Source organism: Primulina tabacum, chromosome 5 (assembly GCF_025594145.1).
Source record: "Primulina tabacum isolate GXHZ01 chromosome 5, ASM2559414v2, whole genome shotgun sequence".
NCBI lineage: Eukaryota > Viridiplantae > Streptophyta > Magnoliopsida > Lamiales > Gesneriaceae > Primulina > Primulina tabacum.
Window position 1 is genome coordinate 28,662,684 of NC_134554.1, and position 8,769 is coordinate 28,671,452.

The 8,769-nt window shown below is 35.6% G+C and overlaps 1 pseudogene; it reads left to right on the forward strand.

Moving 5' to 3' along the window:
• Positions 1 to 2,403: 2,403 nt before the first annotated feature.
• On the forward strand, positions 2,404 to 8,339 carry LOC142544318 (glucose-6-phosphate isomerase 1, chloroplastic-like; annotated as a pseudogene).
• The last annotated feature ends 430 nt before the right edge of the window (positions 8,340 to 8,769 follow it).

An 8,769-nucleotide genomic window follows, 5' to 3' on the forward strand; every position in this document is an offset into this window, starting at 1 on the left:
CGTTGATCTATTAACGTGATACCAGCATTTATTGCTTCATTAAATGCTTACAAGAACATTTAAGACGGTATACCATTTTTGGTATGAACTGCGACTGATTACTTTTGATGTATTCTGCAGGGTCCATTTTAAGCAATAAAGCTGAACCACCAAAAAGAAAAGAACCGTTCAGTTTTTGAACGTTGAATAGAGCCTATATATGGAGATGAAAGATTTCGTGAAGTAGCACGTAGCATTGAACAAAAATCTGAATTGAAAAACATCATTCGAGCATTGTTAGAACTTTCAGTTATCTAAAGAGCTCAAACACTGAAAAAGCAGCACACGCTTCCTTGCATACTCTTGATCATTGAGATCATATTGTGCTAGCTATTTTTTGTTATATCTTCTCAGCTATTCACTTCACTATTTCATTGATAGAAGAATTTGTAACCTGGAAAAGAGTCTTTTCCAGAACTTAAAATCATTCAAGAAGTTGAGTTATAAAGCTAAGAGTTTTAATAGGCGAAGGGTAAGTCCTGTTGAAGTGGGTGTGTACAATTGTTGTGCTGTATTCACCAAAGTCTTTTAGTGATACCTTCTGGAAACAGAAGAAGGGGAGACGTAGAAGATTCATCTTCGAACTTCCAGAAACAAACCTTGTGCTATCTACTGCTTTTCGGCTTTATTATTTTTCACCCACTAACCAACTGATCGTTTTCCGCACATTATCTTGTGATCTGCTGGTCTTTATACTTGAACAAGAATCGTTAAAATCTCTAACAGGATTTTAGCACATCATTCGAAAGAATTTAATAAGTTGGTCATTGAGTTTATTCAACCCCCTTCTAACTCAACCCGATCCTCAACACACCCAACCTCGCCACCTTGTGACCTTCGCGGAGTCGGTAAACGAGTCAAAGCACAACCCTAGTATATAGAGCCCAGTGTTGCCTCGGGTCATAAGGGCTAATCATGTACAATCACAACCACAGATTTTTCCTCTCGATGAATGATAACCACTTGGAAAGTCCGATGGAGGGTTGTTTGGTACAATCATCGTATGATTACCCATCTGCATGATTGGACATCTCTATGCCATTACCATGAAACACTGTACACTAAATCACAGATGCTAGTCTCAATCTCAAGCGACTTTTATCATTGTTTTAGACGGCTGAATCGACTAGGAACGAATCTAGAATATACAGTGTTTACAAATGAGTTTCGAGATCGAATTACGATTAATTTAAATTAAAGTATAATCAAGGACTTTATCTATGTTGATTGCATATGTATCCACATAAATAAAAAGAAACCATAAAAAATTAAATTATATTAAAATAAAGACTAGTTTATTATATTTTAGTCAATAAATTTTTTAGCCCACCGTTGGCTTGCACGGACATCTACTCTAACATCGATGACATAAAATGTCAACTTCATCTTAGGCGGTCCATCGGAAGGTGGCTGAGAACAGGAGATGGCAAAGATGGTGGTGTTCTGGATAAGGTTGGTCTGCTAGAAAGTATACTAAGGGCCGGGTAACATTTTTAGGATAAACCAATGCGCACCTTTGTGGTCAATGGCCTCAATTTTATGTCTATTGTGTTACATATAGCAAATTACTATTCGGAGTAGGCCGTCTTATTTGTTTAAAATGACATTACCGAATATAACCTTGTTTTATTAATACTACTATTATTATTATTGGTTTTTCTAAAGTAAATTTTCATCGACTTTCACATGTTCCTAAGTTAAATTTCTTACTTTGGTCTGAAGAGGGCATAAGATATTAGATACCATTACTTAATTAACTTGTATAAAATCATGTGTCTGAAAATCCTACTCCAAGCAATTTTTTAACGTCTCAATACCCATTAAATAATCAAGTAATCAATACCAATTACCATATCAATAAACTAAATTTATAAAATATTATGAATATTTCAATAATATTAATTTAGTTAATCTTCAATCAAATTTATTCAGTTTTTCTCCACACTAATTAATGGAATGAGGAGACATCATATTTGGATGGAGTGATTATTTTAAAGCCGATTCTGCATAAATATGCTTCAATTCTCAGCTATATTTTTATTTTTAAACAAAAATATTTATAGAAATTTGATACTCAAATAATATGGAGGAATATTATCCAACAATCATCATGAGTAAACAAACCATCCGCCAACCAATCAACCTGTGATGTTAACTTCCATCTCCATGGCAACAAACAATATACATACAATATTGCCACTTAATCTCCTTTTCCATTTCCAAGTTCAAGATTCATCATTTATCATATAAAAATGGATTGATCGATTGATTAATTAATGTAAAATCTAAGGAAATTTTCAAACAATATAAATACCCTTCAGCCTTGTCGGTGTTGCTTAGTTTCCATTCGCTGCCTCCATTTCAATGGCTTCTTCTGTCTCAGGTTTCTCGTTGAAGTTGAGCCATAAAAGCCCACATTTTCCTCTTCGAAATCATCGTTCAGAACCCATCTATTGTGCGATGTCCGTTTTCTGACAGAACCAGTCGTTTCCGGCCGCAGCAGGTGGCGCGTGAGATCCCTCCGACGACTCTCTCCAACTCCTTAGGTAACGACGTTGTGTTGTCGCCAAAATCAGCAATTACAGGAGAAGCCCCGGCTGGAGAAAGAACCCCGGGAGTTGTGGAACAAGGTATGTTGATTGGCTTTACCAGCACAAGGAGCTGGGTCTGTACCTGGACGTCAGTCGAGTCGGATTCACGGATGAAATTCTTCCGTGAAATAGAGCCCCGATTGCAAAAGGCGTTCAAAGATATGGAGGAGCTCGAGAAGGGCTCCATTGCCAACCCCGATGAGGGGTAGAATGGTGGGTCATTATTGGTTGAGGAATTCGAAGCTAGCACCCAAAGTTTTCTTGGCTCCGAAGATTGAAAAAACTTAGACAAGATCTATTGATTTCGCTGAGAAAGTCATCAGCGGTAAGGTTAGTTTTTGTACTATAGTTTTAATTTTGTGCTCATGTCCTTTACAGAATCAAATCAGTGTTTTTCTATCTGTTATTTCTTGTAGTCAATACGTGATCATCCTTTATATTTTTTATAGTATCTTATTGTGCTGGACAATCAGCTGCTCAAGCTTGGCTTTTTTAAATCATTTCTCAGTTTTAGTGATAAGCGTTGAATTTAAATCTTGTTCTAAATGGAAAACTATTGACTGTTTGAGTGACCAATGGGTTAGAACAGCGGGCTTCTCATGCGGTGTTTGAAGGTGGGAATCAAGAATGCACATGTAATTACTTTAGACGACATTTTAAAGATATATCTAGCAAATTTGGATTAGTTTGGCTTCTCACTTAGCACGCATACCTTTTTGAAGTATACGAGTATTACTGGATGTGACACTTTGATTTTGTAGAAAGAAAAACTTGTTATGTATTTGCCGGCTAATATAGAGCAGCAAGAACGCTGAATAAACTTCACCTGCTCTTCAGATTTAATTTATTTATAAAGTGTGTGTATATCGATCTTTGTTATACCCTATATTCTTACTAGACCATTCTTTCTTCGTCACCTTGTTGTTTAATCTGATATCATGTCATTTCTGCTGCAGATTAGGCCTCCTCAGAAAGGTAATTTTACTCAATTCTTTCCATTGGGATTGGTGGTTCAGCTCTTGGACCCCAATTTGTTGCAGAGGCATTGGCTCCTGACAATCCTCCTCTTAAGGTGCTTAAAAGCGTATATTTATTTGTGCGTCGTATAACAAACATTGATTAAATTCATCATCCACAGTTGTCATATTTTCTCGTTCTAGTGCAATAGAGTATATTTAAAATGCATTTCCTTTATATGTCATAATTAGAAAAAATGAAGTAAATATCCATGCTTTTTGATGAAAATCACGTTGTAAAAAGTTGAGTAAATATACTTTATGCTAAACCTAAGAGTCTATTAACTTATCTGAAGTACTTATTTCTATCCATTTTTTCAGTTTAAAGATGTCTTATGCATTGTTGAGCAAAGACTATCATATCAATTTGACCCAAACATTGTTTACAAACACTATTTATGATTGAAGAGGTCTGATAAACCACCTTGGAGCAAGTTTGCTAAATTTATTTTGAACATCCTCATAGGTATTTAAAACTTATAAGATGTTTAACTAACTTATAAGCTCTTACATCACATCTTAAAATTAAGCTCTAATGAGTTTGAATAAAAATAAGTGATTGAATAAAATGGAAAATCGAGAGGCAAGATGAAGAAAGCATATATGCTGGAGAGGGGAGAGAGGGTAATAGAGGATGACTTGGGTATTAAGATAACATTGAGGCTTGCTTGTATTGAATAAAACTTATATGATCTTAAACATAAGCTGATAGCATTACTATATTCAAAATATTTTACTTCCTTATTTTAGAATATTATAGGAAACTTTTTAAAAAAATATATAAATATCTTATTACTTCTTTAAACTGCTAGTAAGATTTTAAATAATTTATAACTGAGCAAATAGGCTCTTCGGCTCTTATTTTGAGAGACCTGCAAGATTTGGAAGTGTTAGCGTAAGAACCTACTACAATTTGACTAGTGGTAAAGGTGCATGGGAGTTTGAGAACTTAATGGTTCACTAGTGCTACCAGTGGTTTCTCTCCAAATTACAAATTGCAATTAATTTTTTCTTACTCTTCTCATCTTACTATCAACATGATTCTGATTTTTTTTTCTTTTGATCATGTGATCTCCTTATAACCTTTTGGAATGTGTTACATGTTTTTAAATATCATTAGTTTAGACAATATTATATAAGGAAAAGAGGAAAATTAAATATTTTGATTTTGAGTTTTGGAATCTCTCGAGTGTGAAAATTTCTAGTCATGACTTGAGCCACTGTCATTCTATGAGATTTATCAGAATTTTCTGGATGCAAAGTCACTCTTAGTCGAAACCTAAATACTAATAAGCATCACTTGCAAATGGCAAATACAATTTTATGCACTATGCTATTCAAAACATATTTGTTGGATGTCAAAATGATCGAAATAAGTAAAATTGTCATTGATAATTTGGACAGCAAAAAAGTTACCAAACTGATGTTAAGATAGTGTGGGAAAAATAACAAATTGTGAAGGATTCATCAGTTGACCTTATATATGCGTAAGAGACAAGTGTTATTGGTCCTTTTTTTCTCTGGTGCAAGAGCTTGCTTGGCCTTTGAACTTTTCTCATTCTCGTTGCTGCAACTTCTTGGAATTTCAGTTTTCGGCATAATGAATCGTCTAATGTTAAAATTTTGCTAGTATAAAGGTTGTGTTCATTAGTGTTTTGGATTATAAACAATCCCAGTCTTCTCTTGTCTCGATGTTTTGTTTAAAAGATTATGGATCAGTTCTAACCCTGCGAAGCTGCTTCAAACACTTCTCAATGAGCCTTCAATAGCTCGTGTTCTAAGAATGTAAACACCGATGAATTAAACCAAAAAGCGAAAGACACTCGAAATAATCATTCATTAAGAAAACTGACTAATTTTAAAGCCTTTCAACTTGTGTAAACTGAATAACTGAAATAAAAAGGAATCGATTCTTGCATATATCAGTTCAGTTATGGTGATAACTGAACTGATGACAGCTCGAACTGATCAAATCAATTTGAAAACAATAGTTAACATTTAAGTACAGCGAGATATGTTATGGATGTTCGGAGACTTCAACTGTCTCCTACGGTCACCCCTTCTACCACCTCAGGTAGGATCCACTAGAAGACTTTGATTTATACAACACCTTGTACAAACCCACTCAGCTTAGGACTTATGCTACTGCCTAACTGAACTTCTAGTCTAGACCGAAGGCAGCACCTTCCAGCCAACACTTTTTTAATGTCTATGTGTTAAAGACTACATGCACAAGTTTAATGTCTTTGTGTAAGACTCACTCAGCTATTCAATAAGCTCTATTCTCTATATTTGTGAGTGATTGTGTGCGTGTGTGAGAACTAATATATGAATACAACACGAAAGTTTTCTCACACACCGAGGGAATTGTGCTTCTAATCTATGATAACACGTTGAAGTGTTCCCTCAAATCTGGGGGGTGCTTCTTGTAAGCTGATATACGTGGAGCGTGCCATATCATCTCTCTGTTTTTCACACACTTGTTTGTTGATGATATTGATCTTGTATTTATAGAGCTTAGGCTGTTCATCAAGACTCATCAAATGTGTCCGTTGTAGTTTGAATCCGTTCCTCGATATTTGTTCTTGTCCTTTCTGACAGCCATTCTGGAACGTCTTGACTTTAAGCTCTGCTGCAACGTCCGTTATTGTCCTTTGACTGGACAATTGCTTTTCTTAATGCACACAGCTGGATTCATCTAGATAAGCTTGTCGTGTTCTGCAAACTGGTCGGTTCCTAACTGATGCTCTGAACTGATCAGTTGAACTGGTCTTGAACTGGTTTGGTGAAATCAATTAGCTCGTCAGCTGAACTGATTTTACTACTTCAGTTGAACTGGTCAGTTGAGTTCTTCATCAGTTGAGCTCTTCATTCTGGCTGGGCTTCTGAAGGACTTCTGCTGAACTACCTATCAGCTGGACTATCAGTTGAACTGGTCTTTAATATATCAGTTGAACTGGTTCAGTTTGGGCAATCAGTTGGCGCTTTCAGTTTGCGTCTCGATAGCTTCAGTTTACGCTCGGTAGCTTTCTGCGCCCTTACGTAAAGTTATTAGAAATAAAATAATAAGTTTTGTTAACATCAAATCAAGATTGCAAACATGAATATATTCCAATGAAAGAAGAGAAGAGAGAGAGTGCTTTGGTTTTTATTTTGTTATCTTTCTGAGCTGATTTTTGAATACTACATTTTTAAAATTCACCATGTTTATCACCATGTTATCTTTTCTGTTTCATGTTATGATGTCCTAATGTTGACTAATCATAATATTTGCAGATAAGATTCATTGACAACACAGATCCAGCTGGAATTGATCATCAAATCGCGCAACTAGGGTCAGAGCTAGTATCACACTTGTCATCGTGGTTTCAAAGGTATCATCTATCTTTCCATTGTCAACTTGCTTTCCTGGTGGACACTGCCTGTATGCTGCTAACCTGCTGCTTTCCATTCATCTCTTAGAGTGGAGGCACTCCCGAAACAAGAAACGGTCTACTTGAGGTTCAGAAAGCCTTCCGTGAATCTGGCCTGGATTTTTCAAAACAGGTTTTGGTCTCAGGTTTTTCTTTTACCATTTTTTTTCCTGCACTTTTCAGAGTTCCAAATATCGGTAACCTATCATCCTACTAAGTAACAGAATTTGTTCCTTTGTTGGTTCACTCATCTTTTTTTAATTTTTTTTGACATCGATCACCTCTATTTTGTGAGCTCAAATTACTGAGTTTTTACAATGAAATGTTCTGATTTTCGAGAATGTTGTCGACAGGGAGTTGCAATTACTCAGGAGAATTCATTGCTCGATAACACAGCTCGGATTGAGGGTTGGTTAGCAAGATTTCCAATGTTTGACTGGGTGGGAGGTAGAACATCGGAAATGTCTGCTGTTGGTTTCTTGCAGCTGCACTTCAGGTTTTTAATGTTCAATTGATAAGCTTATACTCCTTTTGTCTTATAAGTTTTGTCTAATGGAAGGCTTCTTCAAACTAACTAGCTTCATCTGCATTTTCATCATTATCACTCTCAGGGAATTGATATCAAAGAAATGCTTGCCGGTGCAGCATTGATGGATGAAGCAAATAGGACCTCACTGGTAGACTATCATTTTTCCTTTCTTGGAAAATGTGGTGTCTATCTATTCTTAATGAATATGATCTTCTGACATCTTTTACATGTTGTACTTAGGAGGTCCTAGATATGTAGTATTCTTCCTGTAAGCTTCAATTCCATGAAAAACTTGCTCAATGACTGTCTTTCTTCTCTATTACAGCTTACTTGTTTTTTGCAACATTGGTCTTTGACAATTTTCTGATGCATAAGTGTTGTCACATATAATTGCATATTTTTCCCCGTATGTTACCTCTTGAAACAATTTACAACAAGAACGAGTAGCACATGACTTGACCCTTTTCATCCTATATTGTTCAGTTAGGAATAATCCTGCAGCACTTCTAGCGTTATGTTGGTACTGGCTACTGATGGAGTAGGATCTAAGTTTGCGTTTTTTAGATGGACTACTTATAAACATTGGTTGGAGTTATATGTTCCTGTGCCAACAGCAATAATGACTTAACTTATTGCTGCTTCAGGATCTGGTTGTCCTTTCCTTACAAGGACAGTCTATTGTTGTTCAGGTCGTTATTTGCAGCAGCTAGTCATGGAATCTCTTGGAAAAGAGTTTGACCTTGCATGGTAACAGGGTATTGCTATTAAACTTTACATGAGAACATTTCTTTTGTATGAATATATAATGATTTATTTAAACTGGATAGTGACGAGAGATTGAAGCAACCTGTGTGGTTTTATTAACTTATTATCATATATTCCCCTGGTTATGTCTTGTTAATAAATTTGACTTTGAAATATTTCACCTTTCTGGTGCAAACTTACTGCACAGTTCACTCTCCATATCTCTATCAATGACCTTGAGGCCAGTGCAAAATTTGATTGGTTGTAATTAATGATGATTTTTTACAAACTTTCCTTTTCATTTCACCTTTCAGCGCATTTCTTTTTACTATAATTTATGTGACTAGTAAGTATTCATCATCTGTTCTTCAAATGCATCTGCAAATTGGATAAGTGATTAGTCAAACATTGGAGATGTAAATCTCCACGTCATTGGC